Raw genomic sequence first — 20,182 nt, 5'->3', positions numbered from 1 at the left:
CCTGGAGCTTGCCTTCCGCTAGAGGAGGTCGGCACCCGGGATGAAGCTGGTAACTTCTAAGGAATGAAAACTTGTAGGATGTAGGTTACTCAGGAAATCAGAGAATAAAGCAGAGGCTGGAAAACAGAGAAGGAGTAGCTAGCCTGAAATGGTGTGTGGGAAGGGCGTTCTGAGGAGATGGGTAAAAAACGCGCAGAGGGCTCCAACTATTCCATTGAGTGGGCAGAGTCGGGAGCGTCGAGGGGGCACATTGCAAGGTGAGGATGAGGAGTGTTTCAGAGCCCAGTTCATAAAGCTTGGAAATCCTCCGGCCATGTGTAAAGGAAGCATTCTTGAGCTTAGGCTCAGGAGTAGAATCCGACTGACATTTTTGAGAGTGGGTCATAGGAACAAAGAGTAGATGCTGCGTTAGTTCTCCGTTCTGCTATTCCAGGAAGATGATGGTGGAGTAGACCAGACTGGTGGCAGTGAAGCGGGGATGGGGGGTGGGGGGGAGAGCGGGGAGGAGCTAGAGGGTCCTAGTGAGGGCTTGGGGATACAACTGATGCCTGCTTTTACAGAGATGATGTGACATGGCTGAGGATGGGGAGAGGACTTGGCTATGAGTCCTCTCTGATTCTATCTCAAGAAGCTTGGGTCATGGTGGCCTCATTCTAGGGACAGGAAAGAATGTAGGAATTATATTTGGAGAGAGAGAGAGCTGGGTCCTGATGGTGCTAAGGCTGGTATCCATAAGAAGGTCTCAGGCACACAGGAGGACAAAAGCCCTTCAACTAAGAGAGAAGGCAAGATGCAAAGGTGAAAGATACCTCTGAAGCGCTTGCTATGTTCACCTGCTGTGTCATTTTTCTGAGCATCTGTTCTGTTAGTCACTCCCTGGTGTGTTCTTCCACTCTGGTTGGCTGACTCCCACTTATCTTTTTAAGTGCACCCATGTGTTTACCTCCTGGAAGATGTCTTTAACTTCCTGGCCCACTCTTGGATCCTTGAGAACCCTTATCATCATCCTGTTCAACTCAAGTTACCTTTTCTTCCTCTCTTATGCCTGTGAAACATTCAGGTTGGCCCTAAATACTAAATAGTAAATAAATACTAAGAGCAAACGTCCTTTTGAGAAATGTCAGCTATTATTATTTACTTGAGCAATAGACATGTAAATAAAAGTAGTGTTTTGTGGCTGTTGTTGCTTTTTAGGGTAAGTGTCATGATAGTGGATCAATTTATCTGGTACTGTGGTAATAAAAGAAATGTCTTGAATTATCCAATAGCAATTTTCCATCTTGCAGCTCTGGAGGTCTGAAATAGGCCTCAGCATTTTTTTTTCTTCTTCCTCGAGACAGGGTTTCTCTGTGTAGCCTTGGCTGTCCTGGAATCACTTTGTAGACCAGGCTGGCCTCGAACTCACTGTGATCCGATTGCCTGTTGTCATCTCAATTCCTAACCTTTGGTTCTCTCCCCGACTTTTAAGGACTCTTTACGTGTTTGCATTGGGCTGCTGTGCCGTCTCAGCCACTTGTTTGGTTTTTGTTTTTTGTTTTTTCGCCCCCTGGCCAAGGTTAGCCTTGAACCCTTGTGTAGCCCGAGGCTGACCTTGGACCTCTGATTCTTCTACTTCTATCGTCAAAGTCTGAGGATTACAGTTGGGATCAATGGTGTAGATCGCCGCCTCTGGTTTGTGGAGTGCTGTGGACACAACCCAAGACTTCAATACCAAATACCAATATCCCTCGTCCTTACTTGAAGATGGGCTAATGGGTAACTTTGCTTCTCCCTGTAGACTTGATCTTTTTTTCCCACATAACTGAATATGTCCCCAGGATCCCTCTGGGATTGGTAGGGGAGGTGCTGTGGGTGGTTAGGGGAGAGACTGCTAGCCCAGCAGGGAAGACAGGTCAGGGACATTTCCTGTGACACAAGTGATGAATGTTTAGTCCTTCCTCTGGACTCTGCTGTGGGGGAGTTAGGCCTGATGGTTTCCTTTCAGCCCAGGGATGCCAACTCCTCTTATCCTGTCTCAACAATAAATAAAATAATAATTATTAATAATAAATATAATAAAATACAAACATAACGGCAACAGCAACAATAAGAATAGTCCTCCTAGCTCATCTATCCTCATACCCTCTCTCCAAAATGGGTAACAGGAGGTAGGAGACTGTTTCTCTCATTGAAAGTTCGCTTAGAGTTCATATCTCAATACTTTATGATGCCCTTTTGTACAGCTAGACTCTTGGCTTCAAAGTCATAGTTAGTGTCCCCAACATGAGCCAGCCCTGTTTCCAACAGCACAAGGGAGGTCAGGAGGATCCTGTGTTGGATCAGGACAAATCTGTCTGAAGTCTTAGGGTTCAGGCACTAATAGAAGGCCTAGCCTGCCAGTGGTACATGGGTGGGTGGCCTCATTGCCTGAGACTAAGGGACTCAGCCATGATGTGTCCGTGCAGCCACATTGCTGCTAGTGGGTAATTAAGACCAGATTTCAGCAGGCTTTCAGTTAGAGAAAATGGGCTCGTGTCCCAGATACCCCTGGAAACTAGACGCTTTGCTGAGCCCATTAGCACTTTGGAGCTCCACATTAGCTCCACTGGCCACCAGCATGCTGGGCTGCCGAGCCGAGGGAGATGGCTACCTGAAGTTCTCCATCATCTCCGGAATCCCATCCCCCTGGAAACACCAGGAGCCTGTCTCTGGTGTTTCCTCTTCTTCACCCGCCTCTAGCCAGGAAGTGTGAAGGTGCACGCAGACTTGGAAAGACAGGAGTAAACAGCAGGTTCAGCCTTGCCTGGGGCCCAGCTGGAGTCTGGTTTGGGATGAAGAAAAGCACACCCCGCGGTACTTCCTCCTCTAGATGTGACTAGGAGTTCTGCAGAAGCAGATTCTGGTGGATCTCCGTGGGCAGGGCAGGAAGAGAGACGTCAGGAGGGCAACTGTACCCTTTCGGGGAGTGCCCACACTTCCCTGTTCAAAGCTAAGCATGAAGTTTTGGTCAGGGTTCCTCTGCCTTCATAAAATCCCGTGTGAGTGTGAATGTGTGCGTGTAATATCCTGTGTGCATGTTTCACTGAAGCTCTGTTTTTCTTTTCGAGAAGAACATAAAAAGGATGCTTAGCCGGGCTTTATTGTTCCCTGAGTTCTGTGACGGTCACTGAAGCAGAATGGCCAGAGGGCATGGTTGCCGGAGGGGAGCAGTCAACCGAGGCTCTCAGTTCTTGATGCTGAGGACCCTTCTCACACGTCACAGAGATAACATAGGAAGAGCATAGGAGGGACCCGACAGTCAGTGGCCCTGTTGCAGCCACCTTGAGGGAAGTTGTTCATTTGATTGTCTTTCCTGTTGGGGAGGGGGTGGTCATTGGTGGTAGGAATGAGACTCCATTATCCCCCCCCCCCCCCAGGTGCTGAGCAGAGAGGAGGTAGTGTTAGATTTGCTGACTCATGTTAGTGAGCCCTGTTGCCTTGCTTGTAGGATTCTCCATCCTTAAGTTTTCAGTTTTAATGACCTTTTGTGTCAATTGTTGACTTTCCTTTTGGTTTAAGGAGATGGCCTAGGCTGGAAAGTGCTTTCTCTTTAAATTCTTATCCTTGCCTCTTATCCTAGGTCGGACTCCTTCCTTGGGCCGTCTCCTCTCTGTCTTATATCATTTTAAACGTTCTGACATTCACTTTCAGAATGACCTGCGATGCTCGTCCTGGATGATCTACTTCTCCTCTTTGTGGTGTCTTCTGTTTGGGTGACATAGTGGTTTATGCTCCAGGAGGCCCTCACCTACCCTGCGGACCAGAGGTGTATGTCTCTACAGAGGGGCTTGTGCGTCTATGGCAGCCCTAAATGTTCCTTAGGCTTTTGACTTTCTGCCAGAGCTTCTGGGACGAACATTTGATCACTGGGCTCTTCTTGGTATAAGAGACTTTCCATGCCATGAGTGTTCAGTGTTTCCATGGGAACCATGCTCACCTTGCCCCAGGCTCCTTAGGCAGTGGTTCTCAACCTGTAGGTCATGACCCATTTGTAGGTTGTGACCCATTTGTAGGTTGAACCTTTCACAAGGGTCGCATATCAGATATTGACACTTTGGTTCATAACAGTAGCAAAATTAGTTAAGCAGTAGCAATGAAAATAATGTTATGGTGTGTATGTGTGGCTGGGGGGGGGGAGGTCACCACAATATGAAGAACTGTATTAAAGAGTCGCAGCGTTAGGAAGGTTGAGAACCACTGTTCCTAAGCCTTTCTTGCTGTTTCCATGGACAGATGGAGAAAAATCCGCTCAGGCCTTCTTTTCAGAGAAGACTGACCTTTATGGGACCCTGGCTTTGTAAAGAGGTCTCAGCTTTCCTTTCCTTCTGGTAGGTACCAAGTTGGAACTGGGTTGCTTAATTCAGTCTGGCTTCTTAGAGGACTAGAGAAGAGAGAACATTCATGAAAATGTAAAAATTGCCATTTTAAGAAAAAGAGAACCAGGATCTGTAGGGGCATGCTAGCAACAGAAGATTGGCTCTGGGGGGAGGGGGTGCGGGGCGTGCAGTTGGTAGGGTGTTTGCGTAGCACGGATAATGCTCTGGGTTAAACCTGTCGTACTCTATAGACTTGGTGTGGTAGCGACACATGAAATCTCGTTCCGTAGTAGAATCAGGAAAGGTCAAGGTCGTCCTTAGCCACTTCTCGGGTTTGAAGATACCCTGGGCTACATGCAAGCCTGTTTCCAAAGAAAGGTTGAGTTCAGTTAGCCAGTTTTCACTGAGCTTGCTCCTGTGTTCATGTCCTGAGGGTCCTTACTGCTGGTAAAAGAAGGAACCTGGTTCAGGGACCCTGTGACCTTCAGTATCTAGCATTGACTAGTGGTGAGGAATAAAACTGTCTCAGAAGGAAAAAGGGAGGGGCAGAGAAGACACAGGACAGATACAAAGGATATAAGATAATAATAATAAAAAATACTAAATTAAGACTGGGGTTTCTGGGTTCTAGTTTGGGGACTGATGCTGACTAAGGATGGTGGTAGACTGCTGGATTGTCTTCCCTGCCAAGGTATGGTGAGGTGGAGACGTGGGGAGAGTGGGGCTGTCTGTGTTGGTTAGTTTCAGAGCTTGTTCAGTCAAATAAGAGGCATTCGATGGTGTCCTGTCAGCAGCTGGGCCTCGGGGAGCTGAGCTGTCTCTCGTGACTTCCACTGGGATTCCACAGATGAGTGCTGAGTCGTCTCAGAGAGGCTGCTGGGGTAGACTGTATGCATTTTGTGAGCTTTGACCCACTGTTCTCTTGGTCTGCACCTTCGAGTGGTTGTCTATGTACTCCATGCGTCTGTCTTTGCGTGGGTCCTTCTTGCCTAAGGTGATTGGGTGAGTGGAGCATCTTCTGGATGATGCTTCTGGAAGACCCTGGACCCGTTGGAGGGAAACCTCCATTCTCTTAGAGGCAATGGTAATAGATAATACTCCTTACGTGTGGATGTTTGACCAGCATCGTCCTAAGCATTTTCTCTCTATAACTCATTCACTCTCCATCATAACCCTTTGTAGAGATAAGGCCTTCATCCTTGTTCTAAACACGAGGATAAGTGAGGTACACTAGCTCCCTCAAGGTCATATGCCTAATAAGCAGCAAGACTTCAAGCAAGGACACTGAGCTCAGTACCTACCCTCTGTATGTGTGTGAAGATGTGACTCGTGTCCTGATTCCTTATATGGCCCTTCAGGCTCTATCCTTAGCCTTTCTCTTAGCCTCCCTGAAGTTTCATTTCTCTTTCTGTAAATAGAGAAAAATCTCACATGTATTTTTTTGTGGGGAGGTGTCAAATAAAACACTATATAAGGAAAGTGCCTGATCTCCTGGCACATGATTGGTCCAAGACAAAAGGGAGGCAAGAGACTTCCTTTGTATGATCGCCAGGGAAGAGAAGCACTGGGAAGCTCCATCAGTTTGAAGAGTTTTCCTGCATGTTTTGCTAGTGTCAGGCACTTAGGGTTGATGGAAGAAAGTCAGAAGCTAAGTACCCAAGTACTTGGCAGGCGGGCAGAAGAGGAAGGTGTAATTTTGTAATGTTGGGAATATGCCCCTCCCCAAATAAGAGAGCTGGAGGGAAGCAGCCCTGAGCTTGCAGGGCCTACGGTTTCATTCCAGGGATATGATCAGGGAGTGCTTGCTAATGGAGCGGTGCCATCTGAGCTCCAGGGCAGGATTTTTACAAGTGGCCAATAAGGAAGGGGAGTCCAGACTGAGAAAAGGTGGAGCAAATCCTTATGATAGGTGCGCATCAGTTATTTTTGGAAAGGTCTAAGTGTATAGCATTATTTGCTCAAGGAGAAAGGTAAGCCTTTTAGTTGAAATAACACTGCATTCAGGAATTCAGTTGTCCCTGCCGTTTCCTGTCCCCCCGCGCCCCCCCCCCCCCAACTATCACGGAACTCTTCATGTGGAAACTCAAACAGCAGCATCTTTATAGACCTTCCTGTAATAGCCTTTAGCAAGCTTCCTCTCCTAGGACAGTTACTTCCTCAGGCCTAAAATAGACTGGCAGAGGGGTGGAGGTGTGGACTCTGCAGACTGCGCTGTGTGCCGGGGCTTGGATGTGCTTTCATTGCGTGCCCTGGGATTTGTGCATCGGAGGTCTGATCTTCATGGTGGCATTCCTGAGAGGTAGTGGAACTTTCAGGAGGTGGGAGGTCGTGGGGGCAATGGGTGGGGTGGGGTGGGGTGGGGTAGGGTAAGGGTGGGATTAGGAGTTGCGCTGGGAAGGTGCTTCTGCCTTGCCTCAAAAGGGTTGTTACAAAAGGAGCCAACCTGGCCCCACCCAATTCTCTCTGCTTCCTGACTCAGAAAGGAGACTGTTTGCTCTGACACATGCTGTCACCATTGCCAACCAGCGTGCAACGCCCACCATGAGGCCCTCACCAGAAATGTGCTGATACAAGTGTCTTGTTTTTGAACTTCTCAGAACCGAAGCGCTTCAAATACCTCTCTTTCTTTATAACTTTGCAGAGTCAAGCATTCTGTCATAGTCAGGAGACTTGTATTAAGTAATTTTCTTGTTGCTGTAACCAATGCCTGACAAGAATTAACCTAAGAGGGCATGGGTTGGTTTTGGCTACACGTTGAGGGGACAGTGGGCTGGAGCAAGAATAGCACGACAGCAGGAACCTTGAGGTAGCTGGTCACAGTATGTACCCAGTCAGGAAACAGAAAGCTGAATGGTGGTGCTCAGTGCAGTCTCTCCTCTTTATTCCTCCACGGACTGGGACAGGCCAGATTTAGTGTGTGTTTTCTCACCTAAATTAACCTAAACTAGAAACTCTCTCAGTAACAGCTACGAAGATCTTGTTAAGCTAACAGTTGATATTACCTATCCCAGAATTCCTGTGTGTTTGTTTTTCAAGACAGGGTTTCTCTGTGTAGCCTTGGCTGTCCTAGACTCACTTTGTAGACCAGGCTGGCCTTGAACTCACAGAGATCTGCCTGCCTCTGCCTCTCGAGTGCTGGGGTTAAAGTCGAGCGCCACCACCCCCAGCTATCCCAGAATTCTTTTTTTTAAAAATTTTTTATTAATTTATTCTTGTTACATCTCAATGGTTATCCCATCCCTTGTATCCTCCCATTCTTCCCTCCCTCCCATTTTCCCCTTATTCCCCTCCCCTATGACTGTTCCTGAGGGGGATTTCCTCCCCCTGTATATGCTCATAGGGTATCAAGTCTCTTCTTGGTAACCTGCTATCCTTTCTCTTAGTGCCACCAGGTCTCCCCCTCCAGGGTTCTAGCCAATGGGCAGAACATTCTCCACAGTTGAGTGGAGAGTGGGGTATGACTTCCACACATACTCTGGTGCCTCATATTTGACCAGAATTCTTAAGACATGTTCTATAGATGGAGATGTCTTGGAAGTGAGTGGGTGGGACTATATCCTGGATGCTGGTGCATGCCCAGCATCATTTTCCCTTCTTTCTCACTGACAGAACACTGGTCATTGAAAGTCCATATTCCAGGACTTTTCAGGAGGGGAGTGAAGCTCCAGGGTAAATTATCACCATGGTCTTGTCCCCTTCCCAGTAATCGGCTCAAACCTGGGCTCATGACACGCATGCTTCTGGCCAATGCTTTATGATGGAAACAGTTAGAGCTGGGGGACACCTTAGTTGGTGGAGCGCTGCTTAGCGTGCATGAAATCCAGTGGTCATTCTCCACTGTGTAGAGGAGCATGCCTGTGATCTCAGCACTAGGAGGTGGAGGCTCGAGGATCAGGAGTTCGAGGTCATCCTCATCTACACAGTGATTTTAAGGCTAGTCCCAAAACAAGCCAACAAATTTTGTGTTACCGCGGAACTGTTCTGTGCAGCCATTGGGACAACGGAGAACGGCGCTGAGCTTAGGAAGAACATATTGAAGATGTCAAAACAGAGGGATGGAAGGAATGAGACGCTGAGTGTTTTATTCATTATATAATAATCTGCTTTGTTAGTCACACCCCCCCCCCCAATTTTTTACTTAACCAACTGGATATGCTGATGCATGCCTTTATTTCCTGCATTTAAAAAGCAGAGGCAGATGGAGCCAGCCAGGGGTACATAGTGAGACCCTGCCTCAAAACAAACAAACATAAAAACAAAGCCCCAGCCGGGCGTGGTGGCGCACGCCTTTAATCCCAGCACTCGGGAGGCAGAGGCGGGTGGATCGCTGTGAGTTCGAGGCCAGCCTGGTCTACAAAGTGCGTCCAGGACAGCCAAGGCTAACACAGAGAGACCCTGTCTCGAAAAACCAAAAAAAACAAAACAAAACAAAACAAAACAAAACAAAAAAACAAAGCCCCAAACTTGATGGGACAGCCATCTCACGTGACACTTAGGTCTCCTCCTTCTCTTTTTATTTTATCAGTGTATCTTTTCTTTTCCTTCTCCTAACGCATGCTTTTAGCTGCCACTCTGAAGGTCTTCACTGCACCATGTATGCCTGTGTCTTCACTGTCTTGCTTTGCCACTTGATTGTTTTCCTTTCCCTCCCTTTGGCTTCCTCAGAGGCTGCTAACTCGTTAAGGGTAGTTCAAATGCACTTTCTCTGTGAAGACTTCTCTGACCCTTCTGGCTGCAGTTATTTTCTTGGGTACCTTAACACTTGACACCCCTCCCTCTTTGTTTATTAAGTGCCTACTGAATGCAGCTGCTGTATTATGTTCTAGCAGCATCTCTGCCCATCTGAGAGCTCCAGTGTAAATGGAGATATGCATGTAGAAAGAGTAATGGCCAGTGCACTTTGTGCTGTCATGTAGACACATGCAGTTTCATGGGATGTTTATAAAGAGGTACCTGACAATGCCTCACAGGAGAGGTCAAGGAAGACCTGCTAGGAATTATGTTTTGGTGTGTGTGTGTGTGTTTGTGTGTGTGATGTGTATGTGGTATATGCACATATGAGTATGTGGCTGCACATGCCTCTGTACATGTGGAAGCCAAAACAGGCCATTGGATGTCCTTTTCATTTGTCTTCTATTCCTTTGATGGAGGGTCTCTCACTGAACTTAGAGCTTGTTTACTCTTATTTTCTTTTTCTTTTTTCCAACTAGGCTGGCAGCCATAAAGCCCCATTGATTCTCCTGTCTCTGTCCTGTGTAGTGCTGGGGTTGTAGGTGTGTGTGTGTGTGTGTGTGTGTGTGTGTGTGTGTGTGTGTGTGTGTGTGCGTGCGTGCGTGCGTGCGTGCATAGGACCATGCTCTGCTTGTTTCATGGATGCTGAAATCCCAGCCCTTGTCTTTATGCTTGAGTAGTCCCTAACTGCCTAGCCCTCTCCCTAGGCCTTTAGCTAAATCTTCAACAGTGAAAGGGACATAGCTAGGGAAGAGCAGGAGGAAGGGAATGAACAGCTAGGCCCAGGGCTCAGCCGATGGTAAAAATTGATGGTTTGTCCTAGGAACTGTGAGGGGCTTAGGATGCTTGTATCCTGATGTTCTGAGCAAGCTGCATTGGGGTTGGAGGGGATGCCAGGAGCCATATCCTGAAGCTTATGCTTTATCCTGAAGATACTGAGGGCTCATGGTGTGAGGACTGCAATGTCATCTTTGGAAAGAAAGCCCTGGGTACCTGGGACTGGATGGGTCAGGTGGATGAGGGCAAGGACCAGAAGAAACAATACCAGTTAGGGTGCCCTGGTAGAGTGTGTGTATGACAAGAGAGGGGGAAAATGTGCGGATAGGCAGCAAGGTTGGTTGTCATGGGGACTGATTGGATGGCAGTGTGAGGAGGGAAAGGGAGCCATAACTGAGACTTTTGGCTAGTTGGTGAGACAGTATCATGTCCTGTGTCTCTTAAGACCAGCCACAGCTTCCTTGGCTTCCTAGTCCCACCAGTGTCGCATCCCCTGGAGTGCTGTTTCTGGCCCCAGTGGAAGCAAGCCAGTGTCTTCTCTTCTTTCTTGTCTCCTCCACCAACCCTGGCAGCTCTGAGGGTCCTGTGTAGGGGACAGGAAGTGGAACTGTGACATGGTTTTCCTGGTATTCTGGCTTCCTAGGTTGGAAAAGCAACTCACCGAACGCTCACCACTCGTTGCTTTTCTCGCCAGTTCTCCATGCCTAACCACTAAGGAAATAGTGGACCTCGGCACCCCCCCCCCCTGTCCAGCTGCTCGTCTGCCCCACAGCTTCTGCTACAAGCTTCCATGTAGCACTTCCACATTGTCCAGCCACTGCCAACTCAGTGTTCACCTCTTGGCCCACCCTTCAAACTATTGACTGCTAGTGGGGAGGCTGTTCAAGCTTCGTATGGGGGCATCTTCCCACCTAACGAGCTTTGATCTCCATCCCATGCTTAGGGAGGGAGAAGATCCCGTAAAGGGAAAGCAGTTGGATCTCTCCACTGTCAGACCCAGGGCCCTTAACACACACTCAGCCAACCGCTCATCCTGTAGTGCACCAGGCGGTTAGCTTGTCTTTTATGACATCTTCCTCTACTCCTCCTTGGCTTAGAGTTTGGCAACCTGTGTTTTGCTAAAGTTGAAAAACTTGTGAGTTGTCGTGCTGAGCACTAGAAGGACTTTAGCCCCGATGCTCAAGGGTGTTCACACAGAAACAGAAGCCAAACCTGTGCCCAGTGCCCTTCCCATGGTCACCTTGTACCAGACAAGGATGTATTGCCTCTTAGGGGCGGGATGCCTGGGTCCTGGTCCTGGCACCTACTGTATCATGCGGAAGATGTCGGGAGAGTGCCCAGAGGCAGCTGTCACAGGGGACAGTGAAAACAGTCGTTTGTCTGAGAGGAGCTGCAGGAATTGGGCAGCCAAAGAGACAGGTGTTGCTTTTCAAAATTCTTTTCTTCCAAAAGCATCTTAATGGACAAAGCATGGATGTGTGGGATGTTCTCATCTTGGAATGAGTTTCGAGTTGGTTGGGGTAAGTTGAGTTCAGTGAGGATATTTTGAGCAGCGTGGAGCAGTTGCAGATGGCAGCCGTGTCAGCAGAGGGAGCAGCAGAAAGAACGCTTCTGGAGTGGGGTGGATGGCCGGGCCCACAGGAGTCCCACAGCCAGGCCTTTTATTGGCTATTTGATGACTTGAGAAAAATTGGAGGCCTCGCCAAGATTCAGTTTTGTTTTCCTTCATATGGAGAAACTCAGACTTCTGCTGTCTGGGCTGTAGCCAGGACTCTCTGAATAGGGAGGTGGAGCGCCTGTGCCTGGTACCTGGGAGTTAGGAAAAGGGAAAATGGTAGCTGCCGTCGTGAGAGCGAGGGTGGCTGTTGCAGGTTGAGTCGTCATGCCCTTCGAAAATGTATTTTTGAAGTGCTAATCCCTAAAACCCCAGATTATAAATTATTGAGAAAAAAATTCTCCAATGGAAATCAAGTTAAAATGAATTCATTGAGTGTTCTGGCTTCTTTCTTTGTTCCTCCCCTCCCTCCCTCCTTGCCTCCTTCCCTCCCTCCCCTCCTCTTTTTCTTCCTTCCTTCTCTCCTTCCTTCCTTCCTTCCTTCCTTCCTTTCTCTCCATGAAAGGTAGAGTTATCAGAGAGAAGGGAGCCCACAATTGAGAAAATGCCTCCATAAGATCAACCTATTGGACATATTCTTAATTAGTGGTGATGTAGGAGGGCCCTGCTCATTGTAGGTGGCACTACCCCTGGGTAGGTGGTGCTCTGGTGTATAAGAAGACAAACTGAGTAAGCCAAGAGAAACAAGCCAGTCAGCAACGTTCATCCATGACCTTTGCTTTAGTTCCTACCTCTAGGTTCCTGCCCTAACTTCCCTTAGTGATTTGAGTATTACCTGGAAGTATATGATGAAACAAACCCTTTCCTCTCCCAAGTTGCTTTCCGTCATGGTGTTTTATCACAGCAATAGAAGGCTTACCTAAGACATTGGGTTTGGTAGGATGGTATGACTGGGAAGTGAGGAAAGAGAGTTGGAAGACAGTGAAGAAGAGGAATCCTCAGACATCAGCAGCTGGAGTGGTGCATCTCTCAGCTAGGACTGCTAGCATCTCTCAGCCATCACAGGCTAAGAAAAGACAAGGGAATATTCCTTCCCGAAGGGATCAAAGATATCATGGATGGCCCTGATTATCCTTATTTTTTTTTCCTCTAGAATTGTGAAGGAATACATTTCTTTTGCCTTAAAACAACTTATTTTTGACTATTTACTATGGCATACCCAGGAAACTAATATGGTGATGCTAGTGATGATGATGTGATCGTGGGGGTGGTCCTGGTTGTGGGTGGTGGTGATAACAATGACAGTAGTGGTAATGATGCTGCTGCTGGTGACAAGGACAGCCGTAACAATGATGATAACAAACATAGACCATAGTGATGACAATGATGATGGCTATGAGGACAACCATGGCAGTGGTGATGCTGAAAATGATTGTGATGGTTGGGTATCTGGCCTGAGCACAAGAAAGAGTGTGGGTACCTGGAAGGAGCTTAGAAGGCCTGAATGGTTCTTATTGGAAAAAAAAACTGTAGTGGATGTAAACATGTTTTTGCTTTGATCCCAAGTGTGGGATGTGAAACAGACTTGTGTAAGGGGGTGTGGTGTTCTGCTGAAAACAGACTTGTGGGAGAACAGGTGATGTTTGTCCACTGGAAGAGGAACCGCCTCTTGCAGGGGCATAGTCTTTGCTAACTGATAAACATCCTAGTACAGACTCTGAGAGGGTATATATATATGTGTGTGTGTGTGTGTATGTGTGTGTGTGTATATATATATATATATCCCAAACAAGAAATAAGAGGCTTTTTGGTCTTGGCTGTTCATCACTCCACTTCAAGATGCCCTTAGAGAGAACTGTTCCAGCAAACACTTTGAGGCTCTGGGTTGCTGCTGCTGCTCCAGGTTCCAGAGGCTGAGGTTGCAGTCACCTTTGCTGAATTGCTGGTTTACTGTTTAATGGGACTTTTGGCATCCTGCCGACTACACCAGTGGAATCGCTCCAAGGAACCGAGTCTAAAAAGCTCTACTTCTCCTGTTCCCATTAACCTCTTTTCTCTCCTATCTAGGGTAGGTCGGTTGGAAGAGAGGTATAAGCATTAAAGAAGCCCAAATAAAGTAGGTTTGAAAAAAGTTCAAAGCCTACAGAGAACTCTCAAGTCCCCTTTGTTCTCTAGTTTCAGAGATTATCATGGAGAAGCTGGTACCAGGGAGAAGGGAAGGACTTCGGTGGTCTTGATGGCTTAAAAAGTGGCCTTTAGGCAGAGCATCAGAGATGTTTCCCTTTGACCTGGCCAGCTGAAATGTCCCTTTCTCTGCCCCTCTGCTGTTCTAGTCTCCCCAGTGGTCCCTTCTCTTCTTTCTTGCATATCCTTACACCTGGCTTAGTGCCAGGCATTGGTGACAGCTTCCTTACTGTTTATTATGTGCCTGATCCATGAGATACAATTTGGACCTTATCAAAACATTTGCCGTGGTCATGTATCACTGTTGCTTCCCCCTGGAAGCCGGTGGCTGGTGGTCTCTATGAGGCTGACACTCATGGACCCACTGCTAAGTGTGTGGCGCTGTCTCAGTGCCCACCACTTGCCAGGTCCTTAGGAAGTGACTGAGTGAATCCACCTGGTCCCTTTCATCACCTGCTGAGCAGGGCATGGCATCATTCCCAGCTAGTGTCAGTGCTGATCCCAGCATGTCCCAGGGAAGATTAAATTGTTTTTTTAAAAAAATCCTCTAGCCACAGGGTGGGCCCTGGGCCCTTTGAAGGGAAGAGCAAATAGAAAGACGTGTGTGCCCTGAGTCAGCCATGCTGAAGGGCTCTCAGAGAGTGGAGTGCTCTCCAGGGCTTGTTGGTGTGATGGAGGCATGCATGTAACTGACAGGAGAGCACACCCTGGACTGCTTGACTGGCAGGCTGCAAAAGGAGGCATTAGACTTCCTGAGCTGGAGATCCAGAGAGATCTAAACGTTGTCGTTAGGTGTCGCTCAGTTGGGTTGGCCGTAGATCAGAGAATGCATGGCCATGGTGATAGGAAACAACATACAGCGCTTCACTTCTACCTCAGATAATACTATTACTATCATCTATTGTTTGAAACAGCATCTTCTGTGTCACAGCATGGTCTCCAGCTCTTCCCCAGTGCATGGGCCCCCACACTCCCATACTCAAATAACTCTTTATGATGGATGTATGGGTTGATAACTTTTTTTTTTCACTTACACGCTTGTCCAAATGCTTCCTTCTGATGAGTTCTTGGAGGGGGACTTGATGAGCCAAAGAGTAGACACGTTTTCATGTGTAATGCATGCTTCCAAGTTGCTGTTCAGGGAAGTGGACCGGCTCATGGTCTTAGAGCAGGATTTTGAGGCTATAACACATCTTCAAGTCCATGTTATTCCTGGGCATGATCAGTTACGCTTCTCTTTGTATAGTTGATTGGCCACAGATAATGTTTTTATTTGCATTTTGAAATTCAATATTTAATTTATAGAAAATAGTATGTATCTATGTATGTATGTATGTATGTATGTATGTATGTATGTATGTATGTGTGTATATACTTCAATGATGCTTGAAAACTGACCTAAGCCAGTTGGAGCAGCTTAGTTCTACTGCCTGCTGTAGGAGTTTCACATAGATGTGGGTTCTAGACCTGACTTTGCTGTCAGATGTGAGCACAATCTGCTTGTTCAACCCCTGAGGTCCTTGATGTCCTCATTTAGGAAGTGGCTATGGGGAAGTAGAGGCTCCATTTATTATTATTATAATTGTTGTTGTTGTTATTAGTATCATTATTATTGCCATTCTGGAGAAAGTAGGCTTGAACCTTGCTATTAAATCTTCAAAGTCCCCCAATCTAGTAATAGTTCTTATTCAGATCCATGACTCGTGCCTCTAACTCTCATTCTCTCCCAGGACCTAGGCCCCTTTGTGTGACGTGACATCATGGCAGCCTGCTAGTGCAGCTTCTTCAGGGTGGTGTAGGTCCTGCCTCAGAGGCTGACTCATGGCAGAGAACCACACAGAGAATGAGGAAGGCAGGGGCTTAAGGGTGGATGACTGTCTTTCTAAGGACCGTGGGGGTGGAGCTGCAGAGAAGCCCAGATCAGGGAGGGGACAGGAAAACACCCTGTGGGGATCACACAGGCCAGAGGTCAACAGCTGGGAAAGGCGGGATCCTCAAGCAGGCTTTCCTTGGAATGCGCTCCATCGAGTTATTCAGTTTTTCTTTATGACATAGCAACATGCCCCTGAACTGCCACAGGGACCTGTTGATGACTCTACCCGACCCTGCTCCTCAACTTATTCTTTCTTCTCTCTTGCTTTCTTCTTTTCATTACGCCTCTTACGTGCCCCTCCCCCCAACAATCTCCCCCACCCCCTCCCTGGCAGCCCGTACACCTATCCCTTTATTTTCCCTGCCTCCACCTCTGGCCCCGGGTTGATTCCTCTGCACTGAATGCCTTTTCTGTTGGTCTACTTGGGATGTGCGGAAGGCTGCCCCTTCTCCTGAGCTGGAATACCCACGTTATGGGAGTTGTTCCTGACCAGCCTGGTTCCTGTAGAGTGTTCCTGTCTGTTCCTCAGAATACCTTCCTCGGCCAAGCTTTTCTTCAGACCTCTGACACTATCATGGCTGCTTTTGTTATTCATGACCCTCTATTCTGTGACCTTGTCAGAGCCCGGCCTACTGCAGTCGCATTTGAACCTACAGGTTCTGACATAAGTAGGCACTCAGATATAGTATTTAGGGGAGACAGTCATTAAACCTTGCATAATTCAGTTCAGTCAACTAGTATGGTATTAAAGTAATAAAGCCACAGTATCTGCATCAAGAAACAGTCCCTACAGTGTTCAGGAAAAAAAAAATGTGAGTTTTTTTCTTTTTCTCCACAATGGGTATTTCTAATTTCTTTAGTGATCATGCTCAAACACAGGCCTCTTCACTTTTGTGGTCCTTACAGCTTCTTGTGCTGTTCCTTCCTTGGCAGAGAAGGAAGTGGAGGGGACACACCCACTTCTTAAAAGCCTGTTAATGACTTACCCTGTTTCCACCTTCCTCCCTGGCAAGAACTCTGACACATAATCAGCCTCAGTTTCAAAGGAGTCTGGGAAATGTAGTCTGGTGGTGTGCCCAGGAAACTTACAAAGAGTTGGCTGAGAAAACCCAGTCAGGAAGGCCTGGGTGAGAGAGTGGGGATGTTAGGTGTGGAGACACAGAACTCCTTGGAAGGGACACTTCTGACCAGGGCCGTAGCTGTCCAGCTCCTGGATCTATAGTCCTGCCCGATCCAATTCATTGCGATGCTATTGGCTGACGAGGATACTCTGTAAGCAGTCGCTAGGCAGAAGAAGCTGGGAGGCATTGGACAAAGAAAAGTTGAACTCCGCTACGCCAGTGATTAGGTGCTTGCTGTGTTTGCGCTCTGTGACAATGACAGTAGCAGCTTACATGTTCCGGATATTGACATGTATCCGGATGTGTTCCATCCTTACTTAACAATTATTCCTGTCTCATAGGCGAGTGGACTGAATCTCAGAGCAGCAATTTCCCCAAGGTCACAGTTGAGGGACAGAGCCCGAGTTTGGGCTCCAGCAAGCTGGTGACACAGCTGCCATTTCTCCGAGTGAGTCTGACACCAGTTCCACCAGATGGATAAGGCTGCTACTGAGAGAGAGTGTGTCATAATTTGTGTTGTAAGGGAATGAACGGAGTCACCCTCGGGACTCCACCTCACCGTCGCATAGGAGCTGTTGTAGTCATCGGAGCCCAGCCTAATGATGCTGGTGTCATCAGCCCTGTTTACAGAGCGTATGGAGGAGTGAAGACTCAGAAGCCACGTGCTCCTCTGAGGTCACACAGCAGGGAAGCATTGGAGGGTACTGTCTGTTCAGAAGCTTTTGGTTGCAAGGAAGTGGCTTTAAGGGGACAGAAGGGAAGTGTACTGACTCACAACTGTAAGTAGGGAACACATAGCTCCCTTGAATTAGGATGATTTTATAAAAGGTTGGCGTATGTGCACATACACACACACACACACACACACACACACACACACACACACACACAGTGGATGTACAGTTGACAAGAATCTTACCAAAGCATACAGTTCAGTGACACTGAGGTCATCCATAACGTGCAACTATCATTTGTCTATAGTTCCAAGATGTTTTCGTCATTTCTTCACCCCGCAAAGGAAGCCAACATGCCTCCTGGTCCCCTCTCCTGCTTCCAGTCCCCGGCAGCCACCATCCGGCTTCCCTTCCCTACGTCTGCACTTCTGCTAGGTGTCTCATGTGTACGAAGTTGTCTGTAAGCCTTCATGTGTGGCTTTCATTTGGCATCTTTTAGAATTAACATTTTAAAGATCTACCTATGTGCCAGAATTCCTTTTGTTTGGCTGTTGGGTTTTGTTTTGCTTTGTTTCACTTTTGAGATACTCTCCTGCTCAGCTTCCTTGGAACCATCATGTCCCAACTCAGGAATTCCATTGTGTAGGTTACATTCCATTGGGTAGGTTACAGTGCTTATTCATTTACCAGTTGATGGACATCTGAGCTGCTGCTACTTTTTTGGCTGTCGTGACAAGTGCTGCTACGAACATTCATTTACAAGTATTTATTTGAGTTCATGTTTTCAGTTCCTTGGGGCATATGCCTGGGGTAGAATCACTCAGTCATCAGGTAACTATTTTTACCTTTTGAGGAGCTGTCAGACCGTTGCAAAGTGGCTGAGTGATTTTTTACATTCCCACCAGCCAGCAGACCTTTGCCAACACTTGCTGTTTGCCCATTTTCTCATTTGTGACCGAACTAATGGATGTGAAGTGGTGTGTCACTGTGGTTTTGCTTGCAGGTTCTTAATGACTCATGCCTTTGAGCTGCTTCTCCCATGCTTACTGGCCACGCCAGGGAGCTTTAGGAAGGTGTGGGCAGGTATGGGTACTGCAACCTCCAGACTTACAGAACTGCCCCAGGGTTCCTGTGGGTGTATGATTTGAAGCTGGCAGAATCTCAAAAAAGATGGAGGCTCCATAGAGAGGCCCTGGGCAGAGCCAAGACTTGGGCTGAGCCCAGAAGATGATCTTCAGCTTTCCCCATTTCTTCCGTCTCCTTCTGGGGTTCCTTGTTGCTACCTGAGGGTAGGGAGCTGCCTGTAAATTCTGAGGTTGGCTAAAGACTGCCCTTATGTGTTGGCCTCTCACGGAAGTTGGCTGTGAGATTGGCTACTGTCACCACCAGAGATACACAGAGGACATCCTTTCTAAAACAAGTACCACTGAGAGGAAATTTTTCCCTTCTCTCTCCTCTCCCCTCTCCCCTACTTTCTTTTGGGTAATTTTCTTCCCCTTGCTAAGCCTGTACCATGCGCTGTCTGGACACACATGACTCAATGGTGTAACCGGGCTGCAGAGAAGGTTCTGGAGTGGCTGTATGCTTGGAGATGCTAGCTTTCACTACATCTGCCTGGTGAGAGAGGCATCTTCTCCTTGGAGTTGTTGTTCTGGATTTGGATATCACCTGCAGGCCAGTAGCCCAGTTGAAGCAAGCTTTCCACAAGACCCCTCCTCTGCTCTCTCAGGAGTTGAGGGAGGAAGGGAGGGAGGGAGGGAGAGAGAGAGAGAGAGAGAGAGAGAGAGAGAGAGAGAGAGAGAGAGAGAGAGAGAGAGAGACAGGGAGAGTTTCTTTCTGACCACATCCCCCCATGAGCTCTGGAATAAGGCCATGTCTGACGTTCCATCTTTCCTACTTCCTTCCGGTCAGTTTTGTCAGTCTGTGAGTTCCATTTCTGTTTCCAATAAGGCAATGCTTGCTGATTCTCTGTTCCAAAAGATGTGTAGTTATGCCTTTTGCAAAGCTGGGTTTCCAGGCTCTCTCCTTGCCAGGTCATCCCTTTCCACAATAGTCACAGCATGGAGGTGGGAGGGGTGGGGAAGGGCAGTTCTTCCAGGCTCCGTCTCCTGCCAGAACAAGTCAGGAAAACTGTTCTATAGAGGAAGCAGCCTGATGCTGGAATGTCCTGATCCAGCACATGAAGTCCTGGGTCAGGGCCCCTAAGGGACTCTGGAAACTGCCCAGCTGCTTTTGTACAGCTGGCCATGGGGAAAGGCCCTGGCAAAGCTGTGTGCCTTCCTTTGCACTTCATGTCAGGGTGCACATGCATCTGTACATGCCTGGCCTTTAAACGGTGGCCTTTGGTTTTGGCATGGTCCCTCTCTCTCTCTCTCTCTCTCTCTCTCTGTCTCTGTCTGTCTGTCTGTCTCTCTCTGTCTCTCTCTGTCTCTCTCTCTGTCTCTCTCTGTGTGTCTGTCTCTGTCTCTCTCTGTCTCTCTCTGTGTGTCTGTCTCTGTCTCTCTCTGTCTCTCTCTCTCTCTCTCTCTCTCTCTCTCTCTCTCTCTCTCTCTCTCCACCGTTCTTGCAGACAGGCTGGTTTCGGGCTTGCTTTGTAGCCCAGCACGTTTGTGAACTCTTTGGTCCTCCTGCCTCTGTCTCTGAAGTGCTGGGATGTCATGTGCGTGACACCACACCCAGAACCTCACACATGCTTGGGCAAGGACTTTACTGACTGAGCTGTGTTTCCTTCCCAGTTTCTCTCATTTTTGCCATGTAGCGACTCACTGGAGTCATAGTCAGGCAAGATTTTGAGAGAGCAGGGTAGCTATCAGGTCAGGCTGCCAAGATGCCGGATGTCTCTGGTGTGCTTGCTCTTCTCCGGAACACTCAGGTGATTGTGAGATGTAGATGGTATGATCCTGGCTTCCCCACCGGCACCCAAGGGTCCCAAG

At 47.9% G+C, this 20,182-nt stretch overlaps 1 protein-coding gene across 5 annotated transcripts in view; it reads left to right on the top strand.

The window, feature by feature from the left end:
• Positions 1 to 20,182, top strand: part of ASAP1 (ArfGAP with SH3 domain, ankyrin repeat and PH domain 1) — a 298,778-nt gene that overhangs the window by 3,268 nt on the left and 275,328 nt on the right. The window contains exon 1 of one of the 5 annotated variants that reach the window (XM_084751012.1): positions 4,328 to 4,346. The exons of the other annotated variants lie outside the window; for them this stretch is intronic. The gene's annotated coding sequence lies outside the window, so the exon portion shown is untranslated. Of the gene's footprint in view, positions 1 to 4,327; positions 4,347 to 20,182 lie in introns of those variants that run through there. 5 annotated transcript variants of the gene reach the window in all.

Source organism: Acomys minous (genome assembly GCF_964271855.1).
Source record: "Acomys minous genome assembly, chromosome: 12".
In the NCBI taxonomy this organism is placed as follows: Eukaryota; Metazoa; Chordata; class Mammalia; order Rodentia; family Muridae; genus Acomys; species Acomys minous.
This window is presented reverse-complemented; position numbering and strand designations above follow the sequence as displayed.